The sequence below is a fragment of the Bos indicus x Bos taurus genome, chromosome 4 (assembly GCF_003369695.1).
Source record: "Bos indicus x Bos taurus breed Angus x Brahman F1 hybrid chromosome 4, Bos_hybrid_MaternalHap_v2.0, whole genome shotgun sequence".
Lineage (NCBI taxonomy): Eukaryota > Metazoa > Chordata > Mammalia > Artiodactyla > Bovidae > Bos > Bos indicus x Bos taurus.
The window spans coordinates 76,152,201-76,176,838 of NC_040079.1; the positions used below are offsets into that span (position 1 = coordinate 76,152,201).

The 24,638-nt window shown below is 40.2% G+C and overlaps 2 long non-coding RNA genes across 2 annotated transcripts in view; both read right to left on the reverse strand.

The window, feature by feature from the left end:
* Positions 1-24,638, reverse strand: part of LOC113891576 — a 38,494-nt gene that overhangs the window by 2,150 nt on the left and 11,706 nt on the right. The window contains exon 2 of the long non-coding RNA XR_003510801.1: positions 186-304. This is a non-coding gene — a long non-coding RNA (uncharacterized LOC113891576). The remainder of the gene's footprint in view (positions 1-185; positions 305-24,638) is intronic.
* LOC113891575 lies at positions 12,779-14,841 on the reverse strand. Its single transcript, XR_003510800.1, has 2 exons — positions 13,374-14,841; positions 12,779-13,197 (listed from the first exon to the last, which is right to left on the reverse strand). It is a non-coding gene; the product is annotated as an uncharacterized LOC113891575 (long non-coding RNA).

Below are 24,638 nucleotides of genomic sequence, written 5' to 3' on the forward strand. Positions count from 1 at the left end.
CAGGGAATCTTCCTGACCCAGGGATCAAACCCAGGTCTCCCGCATTGTAGACAAACGCTTTACCATCTGAACCACTGAGGAAGTCCTACGGTGTCTTTACGACCTTCCTATTTATTTTGGTGTTAAGATATCCTTTTTGTTAATAGTGGTAATGAATGATAGCTTCATGTTTTCATTGTACTTACCTGAGTAAAAATGAAAGTAAAAAACTCCGTGTTAGTCTCCAAAATTATCTTGAAAATTTAATTGTACATGAAAAGTCCAATGTCTGGAAAAGTCAAAAAGTCTCTTCCAAATTAAGATTCTGTAATGCAAAAATCAAATACTCAACAACTCTATGAATTCATCTTCCCTATTCAGGTACTGGACATGAAACTGAATAAATAGAAAACTATTGGTTGTTAGGGCAGGAGTTCCTCCATTTTCAGCCCCGTAAAGCATCTGAAATTCCCTCAAGGAATGTAATAAAATTAACTAATACAACATAGCTTCTGAAGTCAACTGCCTAAGCTCTGACATTTACCAATTGCATTATCTTGGTCAAACTACTTAACCCAGTTTGTGCCTTAATTTCTTTATGCATAGAATGAAGATAATAATAGTGTCTACATCACAGGGCTGTTGTGAATATTAAATCAGGGAACTTAAAAAAGATTTCATCATCACTTTTTTATCATCATAAACTGAAACTCTGTACCGATTAAACAATAACTACCCATTACCTCTGGAGAAGGTAATGGCACCCCACTCCAGTACTCTTGCCTGGAAAATCCCATGGATGCAGGAGCCTGGTGGGCCGCAGTCCATGGGGTCACCAAGAGTCGGACAAGACTCAGCGACTTCACTTTCACTTTTCACTTTCCTGCATTGGAGAAGGCAAGGGCAACCCACTCCAGTGTCCTTGCCTGGAGAATCCCAGGGACGGGGGAGCCTTGTGGGCTGCTGTCTACGGGGTCGTGCAGAGTCGGACACGACTGAAGCGACTTAGCAGCTTAGCAGCACCCATTACCTCATTCCCTGGGCTTCCCTAATGGCTCAATGATAAAGAATCCACCCGCCAATGCAGGAGATGTGGGTTCACAGGCTCGACCCCTGAGTCAGAAAGATCCCCTGGTTAAGGAAATGGCAATCCATTCCAGTATTCTTGCTGGGAAAATCCCATGGATAGAAGAGCCTGGAGGGCTACAGTCCATAGATGGCAAAGAGTTGGACACGACTTACCAAGTAAACAACAACAACCCCATCCCCCAGCCGCTTGGTAAACACCATTCTACTTTTCATCTCTATGAATCTGACTAATCCAGGCACCTTAAATAAGTGCAGTCATACAATATTTGCCTTCTGTGTCTGCCTTACTTCAGTTAGCATAAAGTTTCCAAGCTTTACTCATGTTGTAGTATGTATCAGAACTTTTTAAGGTTAAAATATTCACCTCTATGGATATACCACATTTTGTTCATTTATCAATAAAAACTTAGGTTGTTTCCACCTTTTGGCTATTGTCATATTATATATCCTTAATAAATTACTTGAATTATTCCTTAAAATAAAACTTACTACTTTTGAGAGGATCTAATATGCAAGACACAAAATCAAACAACAATTTACTCTGAGTTTCATATCTCATCACCACCAAATAATTGGACTGTGTTGATAAAATTACTGTGATGGGCTTCTCTGGTGGCTCAGGTGGTAAAGAACCTGCCTGCAATGTGGGAGACCTGGACATGATTGCGTGACTAAGCACACACATGTAGTAGGTAATTCATCTTTCTGCAATATCATTGCAAGTCACTTAAGCTCTCTTAATTTCATCATCTGTAGAATAAGAATAATAGACATCAAAAGCAACAAAAGCAAAAATAAACAAGTGGGGCTATATCAAATTAAAAAACTTCTGCACAGCAAAGGAAACCATCAATAAAATGAAAAGGCAATCTACTCAAACGGGAGAAAATATTTGTGAATCATATACCTGATAAGTGGTTAATATCTAAAAATATAATGAACTCATATAATTCAATATCAGAAAACAAATAATCAGATTAAAAACTGCATAGAACAGTTTTCCCTGAATAGGCTTCCCTGGAAGCTCAGCTGGTAAAGAATTCGTCTGCAATGCCGGAGACCCCAGTTCAATTCCTGGGTCAGGAAGATCCCATGGAGAAGGGATAGGCTACCCACTCCAATATTCCTGGGCTTCCCTGGTGGCTCAGATGGTAAAGGGTCTGCCTGCAATGCAGAGACCTGTGTTCGATCCCTGGGTTGGGAAGATCCCCTGGAGGAGGGCATGACAACTCACTCCAGTATTCTTGTCTGGAGAATTCCCCCATGGACAGAGGAGCCTGGTGGGCTACAGTTCATGGGGTCACAAGAGTTGGACATGACTGAGTGACTAAGCACAGCACAGCACAGAAGATAGCACAAGCTTTTCCCCAAAGACATACAGATAACTGGTTAGCAGGTACATGAAAAGACGCTCTATGTCATTAATCTTCAGGAAAATGCAAATCAAAATCACAGTGAGATATCGCCTCATATCTGTTAGAGTGGCTGTTATCAAAAAGACTAGAAGTGTTGAAAAGGATGCAGAGCAAGGGAACCCTTCTGCATTGTTGGTGGAAATGTCAATTGGTGCAATCACTATGGGAAACAGTACTTAGATTCCTTAAAAAATTGAGAATAAAACTACCATATGATCCAGAAATTCTGTTGCAATCAGGGGGACCCTTTCCAGGGCCCGAGTGGGCACTTGTCTAACACTCAGAAATGAACTGTCTGAGGAGACACACATGCTGACAAAGCATGATGCTTTATTGGGAAGGGGCGCCTGGGCAGAGGGCAGGAGGGTAAGGGAACCCAGGGAGACTGCTCTGTCAGGTGGCTTGCAATCTCGGGTTCTGTGGTGAAGGGGTGGGCATGCACTGCTCAGCCAAGATGGGTGCCAACAAGAAGGATTTGTGGAGGTGGTAGGACTCAGGACACACGGCCACATGGCATTTCCTTTTGACCTTTCTCAAATTTCTTCCAGTCGGTGGTGGCTTGTTAGTGCCGTGTTCCTTACCAGGCCCTCCTGTTGTAAAATAACTCACACAAATTGTTACTATGGTGCCTGGACAGGGTGGGCAGTTTTAATCATTGTGTTTCCTCTAACAATTCTGCTGCTGCTGCTGCTGCTGCTGCTGCTGCTGCTAAGTCGCTTCAGTCATGTCCGACTCTGTGCGACCCCAGAGACGGCAGCCCACCAGGTGCCCCTGTCCCTGGGATTCTCCAGGCAAGAACACTGGAGTGGGTTGCCATTTATTTATCCATTAATTGAAAAAGATGAACGCACCCCAATCAAGACAGCCTTTTGTTACAGCAACCGAGATGTGGAAACAACCCAAGTGTCCACTGATGGATGAATGGATTAAGAACTGTGATATATACATATACACACATACACAATGGAATATTATTCAGCCATAAAAGAATGAAATCTTACCATTTACAAGCTCAAGGGTATCATGCTAAGTGAAAAAGTCAGAGAAAGACAAATACTGTATGATCTCTCTTAAATGTGGAATTGTATACGAAGCCAAGTGTATAGACACAGAGAACAGACTGGCGGTTGCCAGAGGTAGGGGGTGGGAAGTGAAAAAAATGGTGAATTATGTTGTTTTGTTTTTGGCCATGCCTTGCAGCTTGCAGGCTCTTAATTCCCCAAACAGGGATTGAATCCCAGCTATCACAGTGAAAACACTGAGTCTTAACCTGCCAGGAAGAACAATAAAAGTATCCACCTTTTAAGTACTACATAAATTTAAATACTATACAATATAAATGCTGTTTTTGTTATTATCTATCAGTTTGTCAGTTCAATATTTCAGGTATAACGAATAATATTAGCTGCCCACCCAATGTCCATTTTGTTCCTTCTCCTTCCTAACTGCTCCTTTGTTCAAATACCTACCTCTTGTCCTTACAGCCCATGAGATTTATAGATGCTAGCCAAACTCCCAGCTCCAGGAAACTCATGTTAGCCAATAAAATTTCTTATGGTTTAGACCAATTGGCGTTTAACCAGATCACTTGTAGCTGAAAGCATCATAACTGGCACAGATCAATCTTAACTTCCAAAGAGAATTATAACACTAGACTGATTGCTGGTACTAAAGTTGGATAAACAGGTCCATGGAAAGGGGAAAAAGAAAAAAGGAAGGATGAAAAAATGTGAAGAAAGTGAGTCTTAGATTATGTCTTCAACAAATAACAAATGTATATCATCACCCAAAGATTAAAAAAAAATTTTTTTTTGAAGAATGGCAAGAGTTAAAGGATGAATGAAGTGGTGTCCTAATATGTTAAAAATAATAGTACTAGCATGAGGAATATCACACATCTCTACTTCACTGTGAAAAGTGATGATCAGCTAAATGAAGGCACATTCAGTTCTCTCATCTCTGTAGACAGAAGTGAGGGATGTAATTACTAGCATAAGGGCTACAGAGATCATATGAAGTTAAGGGGAAAGTAACTTGACCATTATACAACTTCTTAGGGGTTAAGTAAAACCCTGCAATCATGCTATTTAACTTGCCACTGGCTAACTCACTATTACAAAAAAATATCTGTTTTCTCATTCTACTCTGTTGTAATAATAAAGAATTTCTCTGGTCTTTGTTCTGAGTTCCTGTCACTTGGCCTCTAGGGGAATTTTCTGAATGATAAGAGTATCTGTGTTATTCATAAGCGTCTTGGATCACACTGATTTTATCTAATGACATGGCTCAGGATGGGGCTTAGTTACCAGAAAGACCAACCAAGTGTTAAGAGGGTTGAGCTTTGAGTCACCTAGACCTTCAGAAAAGGAAGGAAGGCTGGAGATAGAGTTCAATCATATGACCAATGTTAGTTCCTAAATAATGAAAATGTAGTAAAAACTCTGGAAACTAAGGCTCAGTGGAGTTTCCTGTGGTGAACATACTGATATTCTGGAAGGATGACGTGCCTTGATTCTGCGGGTAGAGGGTGTGAAAGCTGTGTCCAGGACCTTCCAAGACTTCAATTTTAGCACATTATACTTTCCATAAATCAAGTTAAACACTTGGTTTTATACTTCACTATTTGTGTATCTTTCTCTCCTCTCTAGTCTGTAATGTCCTAAAGGGCACTGGTTGAGTCTTGTTGCTTTTAGGATCCTCACAGTGTCTAAGATCAGGGCCCAATAAAACAGGGAAGTAGGACATAATCTTTAAACTATATATCCATTAAGGATAAGACATAAGGTAGTTAGAACCAATTAGGCCCAAGATGGTAGAAAAGCTGACTTCAGTAGACCTTGAGACTCACTATAATACATTTAGCAGGCTAAAGACACACTCACTGGCCATAGGACTGTTCTGAGGCTGACTGTCAAAAAAGTGGGTGGTGAGCCAGTTCCTGGAAATCCCCATCTCTTCCCCCAAATAGGTGGAATATACTCTTACGTCTTAGCCTATGAGATTAACCAACCACCCCATATTTTGGGGTAACTCTGTCTTCTGAGATGGACTGCACTTTGTCTATGGCATATGTACTCTCTAAATAAAACTGCTTTCACTTTACTGTGGCTGTCTTTTGAATTCTTCCTTGAGTAAAGCCAAGGATCCTCACTTGGTGGCCCATCCCAGCAATTCACCTGAGACCTGGGGTGTGACTACCCTCTCGCACCCCATTTTTCCTGCAACTACAGGGTTTAGAATGCTGAAGGACTAGGGAAGAACCAAACAGCAATCTCAAGGGGATGCTAATGCTCTTCTTCAGAGCGTGGCTGAGAGTCTTGCTTTTTGGAGCACTCATGATGTTTGCTAGTTTCTAAGCATGATTCTCCAGCCTACTCAAAATACTGGTATCTTTCCCCTTTGCTTAAGTTGGCTGAAACTGGTTTATAATGCTTACAGATGAACTCTGACAGGAGAAAGCAAAAGCAGCTTGTTCTTTCTGCAGTTTTCAGTAACCTTTCCTGGTACCTAGCCATCTGAATCCTTTCCAGTTTGTGTAACAGAAAGATTCAGAATTATACAAGCCTTAGTGTAGTGAATGATAAGTAATTCACATTTATACCAAATGTTCATGGAACAATCTTGGAAATAAAAATACAAGGAATCCTTCTGTGGATTTAACATTTAACTTTTAATGCTAACTTTTACTAAGTTGCAACAAACATAGAAATACCAGCTAAGACAGCTACAGATGAAACAAAGTCAAGTGAGATCTGATGATTAAGATGGGTGTCAAGTGAATGAGACTCTGTACTGAAATGAGAGAGAAATACTTAATAGGACTATATTAAGACATATATGAGAAAAAAAGATAAAAGCAATTATTTTTGTTTGATTTGGCACTGGCCAGGCTTCAGCTGGATCAAGCTATATTCAATTTTACATGCCAGGCTGTAGGAACAAAACAAAACAAAACAACTTGGAGAGTGTTCAGAGAACAGAACTGATTAAAGTTTGGCTAAATTAGACCTATGAGAAATTGTCAAAAGAACTGGGCATGTTCAGTCAAATGCAAAACATTTAGGCAGGATGAACAATTAAGTACAAGTATATGAAAAGATGGTTCCCAAGTCTGAGGTTTAGGTTAAACAGACAGTTGAAAATCATGGGATTAAGAACATAAAACAGAGCAATGTTAAATGTGGAGTAAATATTGTGAAAACAAACGAAAAAGCTTTAAAGAAAGTGATGAATGGATGTATTTGTCAGAATTCTTCACATACCACTATTAAAACAAATTCAATTTTAGGCTTAAATAGAAATAATCTAGAAAATGGAGAGAAAACATATTTTGATGGGTTGCATTTAAAAAGGGAAAATTTTCAGATCAAATATGAAGAACGTTTTTTAAGAAAAAAATGGTCTACCTGGGAGCCTTCTTTGGGATCCAGGTTTATCATAAGAGAGAGAAGCCCTGATACTAAGTGTATCAGCTCCTGAATGAGGATAATTCCCTCATGTGTGTGGTTTTGGGAACAGGTGCAGTGTAGTGAGCAGCTTGTCTGGCGTCTAGAGGAACCCTCATTAAAGATTCCCCATGGACTTCCCTGAGGGTACAGTGGCCGAGATTCTGCTCTCCCACTCCACACACCCAATGCAGGAGGCCTGGGTTTGGTCCCTGGCCAGGGAACCACATCCTGCATGCTGTAACTAAGACCCGACACAGGTAAATAAGTACTTAAAAAAAAAGAACAAGATAAAAAAAGAGACTCCCAGAAACGCCCACCAAGATACATGATTCTCTCCAGATGGTCCCTGTTAATTATCCTTTCTCTTTGTCAAATAGAAACAGTTCCTTCTCTGAAGTAACTTCTGCTATTTGGAGGTCTTGTTGGGCAAAGCAAGTAGAAAACTATTTGTTCTCCAGTTTATACCCTCTACTTCTTAAAAAAAATTAGAATATAATTGCTTTACAATATTGTGTTCGTTTCTACAGTACAATGAAGTGGATCAGTGATATGTCTACATATGTTGCCTCCCTCTTGGACTTCCCTCCAAAAAGACAACCTTCAGAATGGGAGAAAATATTTGCAAATGAAGCAATGGACAAAGGATTCTCCAGAATATACAAACAACTGAGCTGACCTGCCTCTTGAGAAACCTGTATGCAGGACAGGAAGCAATAGTTAGAACTGGACATGGAACAACACACCGGTTCCCAAAGGAACCAGAGTACGTAGTCCAGGAAAAGGAGTAAATCAAGGCTGTATATTGTCACCTTGCTTATTTAACTTATACGCAGAGTACATCATGAGAAACACTGGGCTGGAGGAAGTACAAGCTGGAATCAAGATTGCCAGGAGAAATATCAATAACCTCAGATGACACCACCCTTACGGCAGAAAGTGAAGAACTAAAGAGCCTCTTGATGAAAGTGAAAGAGGAGAGTGAAAAAGTTGGCTTAAAGCTCAACATTCAGAAAACTAAGATCATGGCATGCAGTCCCATCACTTCATGGCAAATAGATGGGGAAACAGTGGAAACAGTGGCTGACTTTATTTTTCTGGGCTCCAAAATCACTGCAGACCGTGACTGCAGCCATGAAATTAGATGACACTTACTCCTTGGAAGGAAAGTTATGACCAACCTAGACAGCATATTGAAAAGCAGAGACATTATTTTGTCCACAAGGTCCATCTAGTCAAGGCTATGGTTTTTCCAGTGGTCATGTATGGATGTGAGTGTTGGACTATAAAGAAAGCTGAGCACAGAAGAATTGATGCTTTTGAACTGTGGTGTTGGAGAAGACTCTTGAGAGTCCCTTGGACTGCAAGGAGATCCAACTAGTCCATCCTAAAGATCAGTACTGGGTGTTCACTGGTAGGACTGATGTTGAAGCTGAAACTCCAATACTTTGGCCACCTGATGCTTAGAGCTGACTCATTTGAAAAGACCCTGATGGTGGGAAAGATTGAAGGCAGGAGGAGAAGGGGATGACAGAGGATGAGATGGTTGGATGGCATCACTGACTCAATGGACATGGGTTTGGGTAGACTCTGGGAGTTGGAGATGGACAGTGAGGCCTGGTGTGCTGCAGTTCATGGGGTCGCAGAGTGTTGGACACAACTGAGTGACTGAAATGAACTGATGGAGCTCAAAATCAAAGAAAACAAACCAATCAAAAAATGGATGGAAGACCTAAATAGACATCTGTCCAAAGAAGACACATAAATGGCCAAGAGCCACATGAAAAGATGCTCAACATCACTAATCATTAGAGAAATGTAAATCAAAACTACAATGAGGTATCACTTTACACTGGTCAGAATGGCCATCATCAAAAAAAATCTATAAATAAAAAATACTGGAGAGGGTATGGAGAAAAAGGAACAGTGTTGTACTGTTGGGAATGTAAATTGATACAGCTACCAGAGTTGGTGATGGACAGGGAAGCTTGGTGTGCTGCAGTTCATGGGGCCGCAAAGAGTCGGACACGACTGAGTGACTGAACTGAACTGACTGTGGAGAACAGCATGGAGGTTCCTTAAAAAACTAAAAACAGAATTATTGTATGACATAGCAATCCCACTACTGGGCATATTCTCTGAGAAAATCATAATTCAAAAGGACACATATAAACCCCATTGTACTCTTTACTTCTTAAATACAGAAGGAGATGAAACCAGGAAATTTGAACCACTTTCTTTTACTTTAAAGTTGTTTTACCAGCCTCATAATTTAGTTTTTAACTTAGATGCAGACATTCTAACAGTAATCTCATTGAAGTGTTCTTGTTTCCTCTTTAGGTTTGGCACCTGAATCCTGCACCTATTTGTTTGTTTACTACAACTTTGATACCAATTACAGTGTGTAGGTTTTCTTCCCCCCCCCCCCCCATCAATCAATTCTCAGTTACCAACTGGGTGTCCTACTACTTAATTCAGTTCTGACACTATCTACCAGGAGATAGCATCCGATCCCACTGGTTAAGGTTCAGTCCCATCAGGACACCCTCTACCGCAGACAGAAATCAGAGATCCCAGTGGTTATCTGTGCTTTTAACTAACTGGCTATAAAAAAAAGGTTCCCACAACCCCTTCCCAGGGTTTGATTAATTTGTTCCTAGTACCCACGGAAACATTTTACTATGAGGTCTCTGGTCTATCATGAAAGGATTTAACTCTTTCAAAGAGTGCCAATTCTTTCCTTGCCTTATGCCAGTTCCACAGCACCCCCTTACAACACACCTGACAAAAGTTAATGATTAATTAGTGCACGTTCCCACGATTCTCTTAGACATAAATGAGCCTAGATTCAAGTTGTAAAATTAGGTAGTACCCTCAGGTCTGCAGTATCTTTGAAAAAACAAGACCAGCAACTCTGTGATAGAATATGCTATCCAGTATCACAGGGCAAAGTCCTGACAGGACAGTCTGATGAAGCTGTTAACAAGATCAAAAAGGTTCCAGATAGCACTGGAGTGTGGAAGACCAGCACTGGAGCGTGTGATCAGTGGTGAAAAGAAAACCTGGTATCTGTAACATATTTAACTCATGACATCGAAGTTAAGAGTGTTCATACAAATTTCATTGTATTAATCTTTTAGTTTTTTATTTTATTTGACCATGGAGAAGGCACTGGCACCCCACTCCAGTACTCTTGCCTGGAAAATCCCATGGACGGAGGAGTCTAGTAGGCTGAAGTCCATGGGGTCGCTAAGAGTCGTGTCACTTTCCCTTTTCCCTTTCATGCATTGGAGAAGGAAATGGCAACCCACTCCAGTGTTCTTGCCTGGATAATCCCAGGGACGGAGGAGCCTGGTGAGCTGCCGTCTGTGGGGTCGCACAGAGTCAGACACGACTGAAGCGACTTAGCAGCAGCAGCAGCAGCAGCATGGCTTGCAGGATCTTACCCGACCGTGAATTGAACCTGGGCAGCCGTCAGTCAAAGTGTGGAGTCCTAACCACTGGACAGCCAGGGAATTCCCTTTGTTCAAAAGAAAAAGTTGGGGTATTGAATCTTAATTTCCTATTGGGCCCCCTTTCCTCCCTAATCTGGCTTCATTATACTGTTTTGATATCTTCCTGACAGTAATTTTCTTGTTGCTATTATGTTATTACTATGTATGCTTATTGGATAAATAAATCTTTAGGAACCAGAGAAATGTTTTAATGACTGAAAATCAAAATAAATACATCTTTTTAACAATTCAGGCAAGCAAATAGTTAACTCATTTTTTAAATTAAGACTTTAAATATGAACATGCAGTACATTCACATGGCTTAACATTCCACAGATACAAGAGGACATACAATAGAAGTTTCCCTTTCATGCTGGTCCTGGCTATTCAGTTCCTCCTCCCAGAGACAGTTAATGCTATCATTTTCTTTGGATCATCTTCCCGGGGACAAAAGTACTTGTTTAAATTTAATAAAAAGATATAGGAAGAGCCAAAAGATAATTTAGGACTGTTTTCAGTGTTATGCTGTAAACATGTCAAATTTCAGCAGATCCAGAGAGATACACCTTCATTGTATTTTTCACTACCAAAATGTGGTCAGGACATTCCTGTTTACAAAAGAAGCTGTGCAATGCTGGACATCTGGTTTTTAAGTGAACACCCCTGAACAACCGCCTACAATCAGTTCACTGGCTCCACTGCTGGAGTATGCTGCTGCTGCTGCTAAGTCACTTCAGTCATGTCTGACTCTGTGTGACCCCATAGACGGCAGCCCACTAGGCTCCCCCCATCCCTGGGATTCTCCAGGCAAGAACACTGGAGTGGATTACCATTTCCTTCTCCAGTGCATGAAAGTGAAAAGTGAAAGTGAAGTCGCTCAGTCATGTCCGACTCTTTGCAACCCCATGGACTGCAGCCTACTAGGCTCCTCCGTCCATGGGATTTTCCAGGCAAGGGTACTGGAGTGGGGTGCCATCACCTTCTCCACTGCTGGAGTATAGCCTGTAGCTAATGTGTTCCACAGCTACAGAGTAAAGAGGGGTCAGATAGGCACTTGTCCTTACAGTTCAGGCCAATATCACATGGTATTTTAAAAATGTACAGAAGAAAAATCATCTCATTCATATGGCATGGCAAAGAACTGAGTCTCAACCATGTGCTGGTTCAGATTCAAAGCTTTTGAGAGCAAAAATACAGGCCAAATAATAACCCTGTCTAGTGACACTTCTCTAGTCTAATTCTATAGCATAAATTCTGGGGTGGAATTTATGAAGACAAAAATTTAAAAAAGACTGATGTAACAGTTTTATTTTCAATAGCAATGTTTACAACAAATTACAAATTATATCCTTAATAAATATTTAAACTTATGAAATAGAAATTTTGAATTTCAACTTAAAAGTTATGTAAGGAGGTGAATAAGTGAAGTCGCTCAGTCGTGTCCGACTCTTTGAGACCCCATGGACTGTAGCCCGCCAGGCTCCTCTGTCCATGGGATTCTCCAGGCAAGAATACTGGAGTGGGTTGCCATTTCCTTCTCCAGGGGATCTTCCCAACCCAGGGATCGAAGCCGGGTCTCCTGCATTGCAGGCAGACGCTTTATCCTCTGAGCCACCAGGGAAGCCCTAAGGAGGTGAATAGTTTTTCAAATTCTTTTAGAGACACACACATGCCTGAGAATCACTTTCTAATCAATAAATACTGGACTCTCAATCATCTCCACCTCTGTGGGCGACTTTGAGCACTCCATTCTGGGCTTAAAGCGGGAGGTGGGGGTGGGAGAGACTGGTGGGACGGTGAGACGAAGGAAGGTAGGCAGAACTAGGCCAGCAACGAGTATCTGCTGAAGGCCCTGCTCAGTGTGGCCTTGTGACTACCCATCCTAGTGGCTGGAACTGCTGCCATCCTGTCCTTTGTTACAAAACTCACCACGAGGCCAGCAAAGGATGAGGGAGCTGTGAGGATCAGGGGCCTTCAACTCACAACCGAATTATCCCAGGCAACCAGCGCAGTTCAGTTCTGTGTTATGACTGAGAAAGTCAGAGCCTTCTCCTTGTTGTTTCTCCCCCGTTCCCTTTCCATTGCCTTTAACCTACTAGAGTGAATTTGGCACTGCTGTGTTCTGCTGACTTCACTCACACTTGAAAATGAGTGTTGACCACCAAGTACAGAAATGGTAAAAAAAAACTGGTCTGCCAGAGCTGGAGAACCTGGCAGAAAGGGTATTTTCCACTCTTGGAGAGCTGCATGTACATTTTCTCCTCAGGTAGATACGGGGGAACCAAAGATGCTAAGCTTCTCTATCATCACTCTCTCACTTTAAGAAATAATCTCAGACAACACCAAAGTGACACGATTCATTTCTGTGCAGAGCGCCTAATTTTATTGTTTTTTGTTTTTGTTTTTGAGGGGCTTCTCACACTTTGCTGATTTTAATAACCAGCATTTGTGTCCCATGTTTCACATCAGTGTCTGAGCCAGTGTCTACGCGGTTGGCCATTTCTCCGCAGCCAGGACTCTCGATATAGCAGATTGTTCTCAGGTCTCTGAAGCTTGCTCTGCAGGCGCTATTTGCTTAGGTCTTATCTCAGAGTGGTGTCGTTCTACAGGGGCTGTTAGGCCTGGCCTGGCTGCTTTTGGCTCAGTCTATGGAACTGGCTGAAGCTTGGCCCTTCTTGTTCTCCTTTGTCTTCTTGTAGTTATAACTTTTGGGGAGTATTTTTTTCTTGAACACACATGGAGTGGTCTTTTTACCTTCTTATATATCTTCACCACCTGTTAAGGCAACGGTGAGCCCAGAGGTCACTGGTTGGGAGAAGGGTGGGGGGAAAGGGTGAGGGACTAAGGAGGAAGTTTGTGCCAGGCTGGGGCAGGATTATCTCGAGGTGAGGGAAGGGGGCAGAGGGTGTAAATGGGAAAGAAGAGGAGGAGCTTGGGTAGGGTCATCTCACCTTGCCTCTTGATCCAGGCTGAGAGAGGGTCTTCCTTTTCTTCCACCGCTTGGTGCTTGTGGTTTTTGGCTCCCAAGATTGATCAGTCACTTTTGCCATGTTGAAGCCACTCAGTTGTCTGCCTGTCTGCCAGGCCTGCCCTCTGTATATATACCTCTCCCCAGGACAATGAGGAGTCACACCTGTTCTGCTTTATTTGGTCATCAGGACACTCCCGACAGCCAATGGCGGCTCTGGGGAGCTGATACATCATAAAGGACCACTCCTGAGGGGTAGAGGTGCTGGGAGGCCCACATGCCCTGGCTAGAAAAAGTACCCAGTAAAGAGCCATTCCTCACTGACCTGCTACCCCTCTTTCTCTCTCCATGTTCTGGTTGTACACAAGGCAGAGAGGGATGTTTTCTCTAAGTCATTCCCTATGGTTCATTCTACTGACTCCCACCCTTTATCATCACCTAGTATTTGGATATCTTACCTAAAACCAGCAAGATACAGGTAGGGCAGCCTGATCTGAAAAACCTAGGAATTAGGGAATTGGAGGAAAGTGTTTGAGCCATGGTGTCCATCATTGTCAGTCCAAACAGGAAGGCTTTGAAACACAACTCAGGATAAGATGGGTGTGTGTGCATGTGTGTGCACACTAGGGTCACTCATTCCCCCAAAATAAGATTAAAGTTATGAAATACGATTAGGTATCTACCTACATACCTACCTACCTATGTTTATGGGTAATGTATGTGAATACCTTTGGAGAAATTAATCTTCAAAGAATCGGATTTTTAACTTCAAATTTTCTGATGGCTGATAAGCAGAGATCAGAAGTAGAAGCTCCCCTCAGACCAGAGCTCACCTTTCTCCCTGTTGGTATCGTCCCCTCTACAAACAGCAATAATGACAAATCTATGGACAGAAAGTAGATTAGTGATTGATTAGGGCTGGCAGGAGAGTAGAGGAAATAGGAGGTGACTGCTAATGGTATGTGACTTCTCTGGTGTGATGAAAATGTTCTGCAATTAGATTGTTGGGATGGTTACACAACTTTGTGAATATGCTAAAAATCACTGAATTGTTAATATGCCAAAAATCTCTATAGAGTATGATTTATATTAAAATACGTCAACCACAATTCTGATTCAAATTAGCTGATAATGCATATTTATCTCTTTCCCCTCAAGAGGCCATAGCACAATGATAATAAAAATTCGTAAAACCACAGTATGAAGAGAATGCTAGAGGTCATACATGTCTGAGAAAGTACATTTCTAGGAGAAGGAAAACTTGTGGAGACGTTAGCTACTGAAACAACAGGGCAGGGAACAGTACAGTAGAGAAAAGCAGAGTGTGGTCGAGGGGACAGCCACACTTTCTGCAGAACCTGGAAGTATCTCAGTATGTGGTAGTTTAGTCACTAAGTCATGTCCTGCTCCTGTGACCCCATGGACTGTAGCCTGCCAAGCTCCTCTGTCCACGGGATTTCTCAGGCAAGAATGCTGGAGTGGGTTGCCATTTCCTTCTCCGGGGGATCTTCCCAACCCAGGGATTGAACCTCTGTCTCCTGCATTGCAGGCAGATTCTTTATCAACTGAACCAGCAGGGAAGCCCAGTGAAAGGATGAGTACCCTAAAACTCAGAAGGATGATCTCGATACTCCTCTACTAGCTATGTAGATGGCTTAGGAATGGGGGAGCGGGAAGGGACTAGGGCAGTAATCTGGTTTTTAATTATTTTGGTTATTATTATTATTCCAGAAGAGGCCTGCCCACCTGGAGCTAGTGTTCCTTTAAGATCCAGGAGAATAAATTGACAGTTTATAGGAACAGACTGAGTTGCCTCATTAAAAAAGCTTTAGTGACTGGCACATCCCAAGACAAAATTTGCCTCCACATGGAAAATTTGGTCTGCTGCATCAAATAAATTTAACTCTTGCTACAGCTTCATTTTCTCTTACAGATTAAGAGGTCCAGGCAGCCATGCCAAATTAAATTAAAATCAACAAAAGAAATCAGCTTTATTTGCCAAGATTCTAGAGGGTAAAACTACATACAAGGGTGGGAATAACATGGGGAAAATGTTTGGTTCGGTTAAGAGAAATAACTTCCTAACAATTAGGGGGAATTCAAAAGTAGAACAGACTCCTCTGGGAGGTAACAAATCTCCATTCATTGAGAACCTATGTGCTGATCAATGTTATATAAAACAACCATTAAGACTCATAGCTACACTCAAGGTTCTTTTCAGTATACGCTGGGGAAGAGAGAGTTTTGTCTTAATGTCCTTCTGAGTTCTCTACCAAGCAATCACTCTTTAGCTTCCCAAAGACTTCCCTGTGAGTACCTACTCAACTCACCCCCTAGAACTGGAGGTAGAGTCCTCACAATAGAAGCTATCCCCTCACAATCACGCCAGAGGAGGTATGAGAGAGGCAAGCCTTCTTTAAAAAAAAGTTTTTTTTTTTTAGTTTAAGTTGAATGGTTTTATTGAGCATATTTAAAAAAAATTTTTCCCCTCATTTGTGCTTCTGTACATGTGGTAAAATGTCTTCAAAAGGGATATTCACTGGGAGTCAGTTGCTATACTGTAGTACATAACCAGCATGTTTCTCTGCCTTTTTTCTCCATGGTATTGACTTTTTTTATATGACCAAGTCTACTATCTTGTAGAATAATCTGTATTTTTCATTTTCTTTGTGACTTCATTTAAGATAGTCACTTCCTCAATAATACAAAGACCTAGGAGAAACTCTGAAATTACTTTCCTCAAGGGCTTGATTAAATTCTCAAAAGGTTAATTTCTTTCCAGGCTTGGTCTGGGGGTTGAGGGGCTATGGTAGTTCTAGGGATAAAAAGAGAAATCAGATACATTTCCTTTGCTAAGATGCTGAAGAAACAAGATTGGCCCACTGGCCTGGCCCTAACATACAGTTAGTGATTTCTGTGGTCTACTTTCTCCACCTCTGCTGCACTCATGAATCTGGGTTTCCCTTCTTCCATTTTTAATCCCCAGCAAACAATTCCTCACATGGCTGTGAGTGAGGCTTTATGAAATCAGATCCCCCATTTTTTTTTTTAAACAGGGTTTGTGAGGTCTAGTCCTTTACCTACTTTTTGAACTTCAGCTGTCCTCATTACATCCTATATACAGATATTTATTTATAGGTATACAGATATTTATTCATTCACACACAAGTATTTCTGCAGTGCCTATTATTTAATTTTAAACACATTATTCTATATTATTTTTTTAAAAATTTATTGTCTTTGTTGCTGCACTTGGGCTTTCTCTAGTGGTGAGTGGAGGCTCCTCTGTTGCAGTGTGCAGCCTTCTCACTGCAGGGGCTCTTCTTGTGGCAGAGCACAGGCTGTAGGCATGTGGGCTCCGCAGCTGTGCTGTGTGGGCTCTAGGGTGTGTGGGCTTCCGTAGCTGAGGCACACAGGCTCAGTAGCTGTGGTGCTCGGGGTTAGCTGCTTCATGCTATGTGGAATCTTCTCAGACCCGGGACTGAATTCATGTCCCCTGCACTGGCAGGCAGATTCTTAACCCACTGCGACACCAGAGAAGTCCTAAAACACAGTTTTAGACAAAAGAGAAAGATCTTTTCCTCATAGAACTTAATGTCTTTTGTTGCTTGAACAAGCCCAGCTCCCTCCTGAGCCCATCTCAAGGGCCTTTGCCCAAGCTCTTCCCTGCCTAGAATGCTTTTCTTTTCACTTCCTGTTCCTTTTCTGACTGTTCTATTTAAAGTAGTTTCTCTACTTGTGCAGTGGAACTCCATTTGTTTCTTTCATAGCTTATACCAGGGAGTGTGTGTGTGTGTGTGTGTGCATACAGAGGTTTCTTTGTGTGTAATACATCTGTTTTGTAAAGCTGGATCATGTTCACTTAGTTCACCAGGCAGAAGAGCCTGGCGGGTACAGTCCGTGGGATAGCAAAAGAGTCGGACATGACTTAGCGACTAAATAACAAATACACTTAAAACTTTTCATAATGACTGTTAGCATATCATAGGGGTTCAATAAGCACTAGCTAAAAGAATAAATTGTGATTTATGTGTTATCAGATTGACCACCTGACATCTTGATCTTAAAAACATTAGTCGTCTAATGCTATGAATGTAAAAACTGTAATTCTGAGTCTCCAATGCTATCCCCTTTCTATACGGTGCTAATTTTTATAACAAGGTAAGCATATAAAAAGTATACATAGTTTCAAATATTTACCAGCTTACAGCAATATGATTATAAGTCATGGGTGAGGGAAAAAATAACCAGATACTCAACTGGACAAACAGGTTTTTGAGTCCAAAGGTAGCAAAGGTGTAGTCAAATGAATAGAGAGCAAAACCAAAAACTGTTAAAAGAACTGGGGTAAATGCAGAGAAAGGGAAGTCTCTTAATGAGAACAGAGGACATTATATCCTTGACCAAGTAGATACAGGTTGCAGACTGCTGTGCTGGTCACAAACCAGGGGACCACATTAGAGACAATAGATATATTCTTATATTCCAATTACCCTGTGGGAAAGCAACTTCAGGTATAGGCCCTATGATCATAGATAGGTCAGTAGCGTATTTTTTTATTCCTATCACGTAAATTCCTTTTCATTCTTCTAACATTACACAGTGAATATAAAACATACATTCACAAAATACAGAACTTCCAGGCTAGATATAAGAATCAAAGATTTAAAACATCAAAAGTCACGCTACCCTGGTGGTCCAGCGGTTAAGAATTCACTTTGCAATGCAAGGAACATTGGTTCAATCCCTGGCCCAGGAAGATCCCACATGCCAGGAAGCAATTAAGTCCCTGCGTTACAACTACTGAGCCAGCAGCGTTCTAGAGCCTGAGCCGCAACTACTGAAGCCTGTGGCTTAGAGCCCGTGCTTCCCTACAGAAGTCACCACAGTAAGTTCGCACACCACAAAAAGAGTAGACCCTGCTCCTAGTGACTAGAGAAAACTCGATAAAACTATGCAGCAACAAAGATCCACCACACCCCTCCAATCTTAAAACAAAACCAAAAAAAGGTCTATAAAGTATTCTTTGATGGAGTGAACTGCATAATTATTGTATAATGGGCTTCCACATAATAATTCATTTGAAGAAAGAATTCTTTTAGAAAGTCTGAAAACTACTTGTCTAAAGGACAGAAAAACTATTACAATGATACAGATTTTTTTTAAAAAGTAGCATTTCAAAGTGCTACTATTGATTTGCATAAATAAGGCCAAAAATTATCAAATATTCCATGTCCCATAAAGATCTAAAATGCCCAAAATAAAATATACATATCTACTTTGTACTGACATATTCATTAATCAATGTATTGCTGACTTTTGGATCTTGCTGACGTATAAACAGGCTTCAAATGCGTAATTTGAATTTAGGGTATCATTCCTGACCTTAAAAACTGTTTTGGAACCTCAGGCAAGTGACTAACATATGTCATATATAAAAAGGACTGGTTGTCCTTAATACTTGAAGATTATGTAGCTATAATAAGGCATGTTTTACCTGCATTACTCCTTGCAATTATGATATAGTGTTAAACTCTTCACAGCTATGACTTCTTTTGGTAGGATCCTGTTTCTGATTTTAGTTCCACTTCTGCCTAATGGGATTAAATACTTTCCTTAAATATATTTTTTTCCCCTAAAACTGCTGCAAAATTATCACCGTATCTATTTTGAGCTACAGGTTAAGTATTTCCTAATTCCTTCTGCCTTTAACATAAACTATACCAATCCCAGGGACAGGGGAGCCTGGTGGGCTGCCGTCTCTGGGGTTGCCCAGAGTCGGACACGACTGAAGCGACTTAGCAGCAGCAGCAGCAGCATACCAAACACAAATGAAAAAAAGTTATTTGCAAAGTTTAATGTTTTAAAGAAGTAAAGTACTGGAAGTCAATAAATCAATTCAACATAAGTAAATTATTGAATCCTGAGACTGAATAATTATAGGACATAAATAATTTGAAATCTTAAAATATAAACCAACTCTTCTATTGCTTTTCATAATCTAATCAAGGCCTCTAAACCTTTTTTAAATAAATTTTTATTGGAGTATAGTTGTTTCACAAAGTGTTAGTTTCTGCTGTACAGGAAAGTGAATCAGCTACATGTATATCTGCCCTTATTGGGATTTCCTTCCCATTTAGGGTACCACGGAGAATACTGAGAAAGCTCTATATAATAAGTTATCATTAGTTACCTGTTTTATACGCAGTAGTGTATAGAGCCTCTAAACTTTCTGATCACATAGCGTGTACTCATTTTCTAGGGTTGCTGTAACGAAGTGAATTAGGGGCCCACTCTACTGTAATATGGAGGCTTCCCTTGGTAGCTCATGTGGTAAAGAATCTGCCGGCAAAGCAGGAGACTCGGGTTCAGTCCCTGGGTAGGGAAGATTCCCTGGAGAAGGCAACAGCTATCCACATTAGTATTCTTGCCTGGAGAATTCCATGGACAGAGAGGTGTGACTGGCTACAGTCCATGGGGTCGCAAAGTCGCACGACTGAGTGACTGACACTAATATGACCTCATCTTGACCAGTTACATCAGTAATGACTCTATTTTCAATTGAGGTCACATTCTGAAATACTAGAGGTTAGGATTTCAACATAAATTCTGTATGTGTGTGGGGAGGGGGACACAATTCAGCCTCTAACACACCGTAATACATATATATTTATTTATTTAGAAATTATTTACATTCAGTACTGCAGTAAGAATTATATACACTGTAGTCCTTATACAATTAGAAAATTTGAAAAGACAAGACAGGTAAAATATAGATATAAATAGTATTTCCTTTATGAACCCTAACATGTGGTGTTGCACATTCTGTGGATTATACACAGTTCACCAATTTCAAGGACAGCATCATCTCTTTGGCTTGGTACCTCCTACCTTCTAACATCTTCCCTCTGCTTACTTAGCCTGCCTCTTCTGTCACCTACCACATACCTGGCATTCCAACCAATCTGAAGTATTTGCATGAGCTAGACCCTTTCTCTAGAGGTTCAACAACTCTGCACAGGCTTTCCTATTGTTAAATGTGCTCATTCTCTTCACTTCACATGAACACACAGTGAACTCCCAGTCATTTTCTGAAATTCAGCTCAAATGTCATCTCTGGAAAGCTTTCCCAGACTGTTCTGGACAGCACAAAGCACTTTTTCAGGGCACATTGTTCATATCTCTATTATTGTAAATTTCTATTTAATATACATGTAACACACACATATATTTAGATTGAACTGATATTTGAACATTTTGACCTAAAAAAGATGCAATTTCATGTGGTTCAACTTAATACTTGACAACAAATCCACTGAGAGTATGGACTGTATTTTTCATTTTTATATTTCCAGTGACTATAATGGAGTTTGACAAAAGCATATATATCCTTAGTACATGCTTCTCGAAATTAAGGAAAGGCTTACACACCCCTTCCATTTTCAGATTTTTCTATTCAAGAATGGGTAGATATTGACTTGATCCTATATGAGTTTCATTGGCTTTATTTAGTTAATAGTATTTTAAGTTACTTTCCCTTGCTTTTGTATCTCTGTATATGCAGAAATCTCTTCAAGAGAAACACTTTTTTTTTAAAAAAAGAAGCAGCTATATAAGTTTTGTTTGAAGCCAATATAAAAACATTTCACAACTTTACTGTTTTACTTTCAAAATACTTTTATGCTTTTGAAAAAAACATAATCATAAAAAAGGAATATAAACAGGAGAGCTAAATAAAGATATTAGTTATATAAAGTGTGGTATTTTAAATTCCAACAATATTTTAGTAAGAGCTAATATAAATCTAATTTCAGAATATCAAAATTTTCATATTATTTGGTTTGTAGAAAAGCTGTGATAACTGAAATAGCATTTAAGTATTACATGGAGAGTTAAAAGGCAAGGTACGGAGAAGTGTTCAGCTAGAGTTAGGAAGCAAGACGTGGTGAAGCCTGGGAGAAATTAGCAGGAAGTGAGACAGAGATAAACATTTTCCATGCTTCCTCATTAAGCACTTAAGTTAACAAAATGCATGCAGTGAGTCTTCAGCATGCCAAGGCAGTCAAGGGCAACACAGTTCAGAGAGTCTGGCTCTCATCCACTGTAGAGACTCTTCTCCTTTTATGGCACTTCATGTTTCTTATACTCAAATTACAAAACACTTGTTGCAAATAAAACCACATTAAACATGTCATTATTTCATGTCTTCTTCTAAGTGCTCTTTGCTCAGCCTCAAGTCTTTTTCCATCTTTTTGCCTTCTAATTTTTAAAAATTCAGCTCAAATATCATCATCTCTGGGATTTTCTCCCTCACTCCTCCAGCTAGAGTTGATGATCTGTCTTCTGCATTTTCACTGTATCCAGTGCATGCCATCATTGCATTATTTTAACCACAGTGTGATAATTTAAATGTTGACATTTATCTTCTCAATTATATTATCACACAGTTCTGGGTACACTAGATACTTACTGCCATTTGTTACACAAATAAATTAGTAAGAAATGAAGTGAGAGTCTGGAATAACAAGGCACTGATGAAAAGCTTATTTGGAAACAGAAATTGTGACTACAGAGTGAAGTCCACCTTGTCTATTGCTATATTCCTAGCATTTAAGTCTACTGCTTGGTACCATGTGGGTGCTTTGGAGGTTCTAGCAGGGGAGTGTAACTACTCATATACCCCTGACCAAAGAATGGTCTTCCTGACTAGGGAAGGTGGTCCTCTTTGACTGAGTGTGCAGCTTTGGGAGGGACACACACGGAGAGGTGAAGTAGGAAGTGGACACTTGCCGAGCTAGTCAGATCAGCTGAAACAACCTCGGCAATTAAAGGAGTGACAGATGTTGCAGCCAGATTGCCTTCAGAGCCTGTAAGTATTCACTAACTAAATACTTAAAACACATGGAAAATAAGAAAGAGCAGACTATCTAATAATGGAAGATAAACTGAAGAAGGGCATCTATAAACAAGTAGTAAGAGAAGTATCTCTAGTTTAAGAGGTAGTTATATCAAGGAATAAAGAAGCTGTAAAAAAAAAAAAAGCTGTAAAAAATAATAAGATAGATCATTGATTAGCAAAATTTTCACAAAAAAGTTACTAAATATACACAGGAACTGGGGGAAGAGTCAATATAAGTTCATGTAAATATGATTTATGTTTTCAATTAGAGTGGTCAAAGACATTAGCATGCCCACATAAATAACAGTTCTTTACATCTGCAAAAAATTCTGTATCTTTTGCCACTAATGTATTTATGTTTTCCTGCTTAATGCCTCTATTTTGGGCATCAAAATGGCACTTAATCTCCAAATGGAGTTAGTTGTTCATTTACAAGCATACCATACCACTCGTGTCCAACCCTTTGCGATCCCAGGGACTGCAGCCTGCCAGGCTCCTCTGTCCATGGAATTCTCTAGGCATGAATACTGAAATGGGTAGCCATTCCCTTCTCCAGGGGATCTTCCCAACCCAGGGATCGAATCCAGGTTTCCCACATTGCAGGCTGATTCTTTACTATCTGAACCACCAGGGAAGCCCATGACAGCATACCTGTACTTTATACTGCTGCTGCATTATTTTAGGCTTGCTTTCCTATGATATACTGAAGCACTTAACTTAGTATCATCATCAAACAATATTTAAGAGGATCTGTGTACCTCTAATATTGATCCCCATGTACTGACAGTCCACTGTGAAGAAACAGAAATCACTGAATGTCTGTATCACTCACACTTTTCATATATCAAGGTAATGGGCAAGCTACGCTGGTAGTTTGTAAACTCAGATGGCAAGATAAAGACTACAGGACGAACTCAACCCAAGGTTACAAGAATTATACAAGGAGAGCTTACCCTCTTTGCTTGGCACTTGGACTTGTCCATCTATGCTGGCAAGGTTTCATGCCTTGGTATTCAAGGTTTCCAGGTACCTGATTTGTACCTTCTTTTTCTGTCCTCCTTCACTAACACCCAGTGACATTATTTTACAACTTAGTGTTTTCTACTCATTGGAATCAAATATAGGGATTAAACACGAGAAAGACTAGGATCAAAAATAGCAATTATAATAGACTTAATTAGAGCTTGTGTTGGATTTAAAAGTTAACTTTAAAGTGGGCATTTTATGGTTTTTTTTAATTTTTAGTTTAGCTGTTTCAGTTATGCATCTATTTTTCAATCTAATGGTATACAGAAGCAAGAGTTCATCTGACGGGAATCAAGAAAAGCCAGCAGTGGTGGCATCTGAGGCAAGATACATGTTGCTTCATGGCTCTGTTCATTAAATATTCAGAAAAGCTTTTCAAATTAGAATCTGTGAAACTAAAAAGTAAGATCACTTTATGGCAGTCAAAGTTTTGCAATTTTCTAGCTCTACTGACATACGCACAAAACTGCTCTTCCGTGGGTCATCTCTTCTGGGAATCTGTTAGACCTGCTTCAGGATGTTCAGGTTACCCGGACTTTGCTACTGAATCATAAAGTGTCTTGAGAGTTCAAGCCACTGTTTTTATAGATCTGTTTGTCCACACCCTCTCCCACTCTCACTCCTTCTCCTAAAAATATTCTTGGCCTCGTATGAGATAAAAGCACTTGTGTCTACCAGCAACCAAAGAAACACTGCATCTTTTCTGAATGTGTTATTTCCTAAACATAAGTAACCGAAATTTCTAAAATGGTATGATCAATGTTTAGGTTTAAAAGACTTTTTTAAAAGATGTTTTAAGACTTCTGTTTCCTCTTACAAGATAGCACACATTAGAAAATTAGTTCAGTGTCAGAATAAATATAGAATCCAGTTCAGTTTTGAAAAACACCTTGTAAGGATTTTCAAAACACAGGCTGACATGAAACGTGTACAAACATGAGGCTTACACAAGACACTAAGTAAACATCATCCCCCTACCTACAGTGATGGTCTCAAAGTGTGGCTGAAACTTATGAAGCAGAGCATACTTACTTTGGAGGTAAAGTTTCCCTGTTCAAGAACAAAGCAAAGGATAAGTGGCAAAGGACTCATGAATTGGATACAGGGTTGGATTTCCAATCTAGAAATTCTATGAGTTTATCACCTTTACACCTCTTTGCCACACTTAGGTTTCAAGGTTATAATATATACCTTATGCTCTACCCACCAATTCTTAGCTAAAAAGTTCCCTCTTTTCAGAAAACTGACTAGTACTACAAAACTTATGCTTTTCTTTTCAGAGATTTACAACACTGAGTAAGGCTCCTGTCATACATTTTACAG